General features: G+C 46.0%; 1 pseudogene; it reads left to right on the top strand.

Moving 5' to 3' along the window:
* Positions 1–637: 637 nt before the first annotated feature.
* On the top strand, positions 638–1,116 carry LOC102843540 (annotated as a pseudogene).
* The last annotated feature ends 707 nt before the right edge of the window (positions 1,117–1,823 follow it).

Genomic DNA, 1,823 nt, shown 5'->3' with positions numbered 1-1,823 from the left:
CATGGTGATGCTGTGAGTTAGGCGTGATTGACGGCAACTGGCAATAGGAAGTTAATGGAAGGGAGGAACTATTGTCATTTGAAGTCTATCATAATTGTTGTTGTGTACCATTGAGTTGGAGCTGACCCATAGCTGACCCTCCAACAGGTTTTCAGAGGAGGTTTAATGGCGTGGGAGGAGACTGCCCATCTTTCTTCCTCAGAGCTACTGATGGATTTGAACTGCATGCCTTTGAGACTGCAGCACAGTTTCTTACCACTAGACCACCAGAAGTCCCCATAAAATTACAAGCATATACTTATTTACAAATGCACATGCATGTACTCACATGCATAGAAAGATAATACAGTTAACATAGTATAAACAGTGCATGGGTGATTTCAGTCTTTTGGCCACTGGACAATCCTGGAATGTATACATAAGTCTCACTTATGTTTGTTTTTTTAATTTCAAAAACTCAACTACCACATTTGGCAACATGACAAACGGACCTTCGTAGAACACCACATGCTATAAGCACAGAGAAAGAACAGATAAAAGGAAGGCAGACAGGCCTCGTAGCGTGGCCGCCCACATTGCCACCACTTCAGGGTTCCTGACCAAGCAGAGCTGGTCCAGATGATCCCAATCCCAATCCCAATCCCGGGTGGGGGCTGTTGGGAGTCTGCATGTCCCAGATTCAGTCACGACGCACAGTTTTTTCTTTGGTTGTGAGCTCTCTGGTGGTACACGTTCCTTGACCTTCAAAGTAGAGGAAGAAGATGAAGTTGAACATGTGCTGGCCTTGACTGTGCTCTGTCTTACTGAAGAGGCCAAGCATGAGCATAATGTGGTGGACGCTGTGGCCCAGAACCATGACTACCAGGAAATTGCAGTCCCTGTGGCAAAACTCAAGTTGTCCTGCCAACCCATGCTCGGCCCAGATGACTCCCAGCTCCAGCCTCCTGTAACCTACCTAAAGTCAGGCTGTGTGGATTACCCAGTGACACCAGGTGGTTACTATAAAGCAGTGACATTTCTGCGGAAGAGAAAGGTGAGGAAGAGGACAGGAAGGAGGAGGAGGAAGCAGAGTTGTGCCGTGTCCTGTGTGCCAAGAAGCAGGGCACCAGGTACTAGCCCTTCTTGACCAGCAAGCAGCCTGTGGCCTGTGCCATTCACCACGTCCTGCACCAGTCTCAAGAATTTGAAATGTTTCTTCTCCATTGAAGAGGAGTGCTGGGGACAAGGAAAGGATAGGAGGAGTGCTAAAACTGGGGCTAGGAGTAAAAGGGGCCCTTCTCCCTACAGTCCTGTTCTCGACCCAGTTAATTGTGTCTAGGACTTTTCCTTTTCTCTTGTAGTAGGAGAAACACTGACCCTGTCCTGACCCTCTCCCCCAGCTGTCTCGTGAGGATTACAGAGGTCAATAGGTGAAGCTCAGGGTTAAGCTTTTTATCCCTTTTTACAATTTTGGCTAAAAGTTGAAATAAAACGGCATGTGTGGGGTTTTTTTTGGGTGGGGGAAGGCAGGCAGACAGAAAAGCAAACCCCTCAGAAACCTAGGTCGGTCTCAAAGCCATATGGAAATACATGAATTGGCAACAAACCTGCCCACTTTTGAAGGCACAGTATAAAAAAGGACCCACAAAACAGTTCACTAAACCCTGGGACAGAAGATAAAGTTTAGATTGAGTGGTGGCCTGGATTGAATTCTATCTCCTAAAGTATATGCTTATATTTTAACAACAGTCATATTAACAGGCTCCTCACTTGTGTACAGATAGTGTCCTGTCACTTTAGGATAGATTTTTAAATTGTTTTTTTCACTCTGAATGCAACACCAT

This window comes from Elephantulus edwardii, unplaced genomic scaffold (assembly GCF_000299155.1).
Source record: "Elephantulus edwardii isolate Elephantulus edwardi_28Jun2011 unplaced genomic scaffold, EleEdw1.0 scaffold00466, whole genome shotgun sequence".
Classification (NCBI taxonomy): Eukaryota; Metazoa; Chordata; class Mammalia; order Macroscelidea; family Macroscelididae; genus Elephantulus; species Elephantulus edwardii.
Note: the sequence above shows the minus strand (reverse complement) of the source record. Positions and strands in the feature narration are given on the sequence as shown.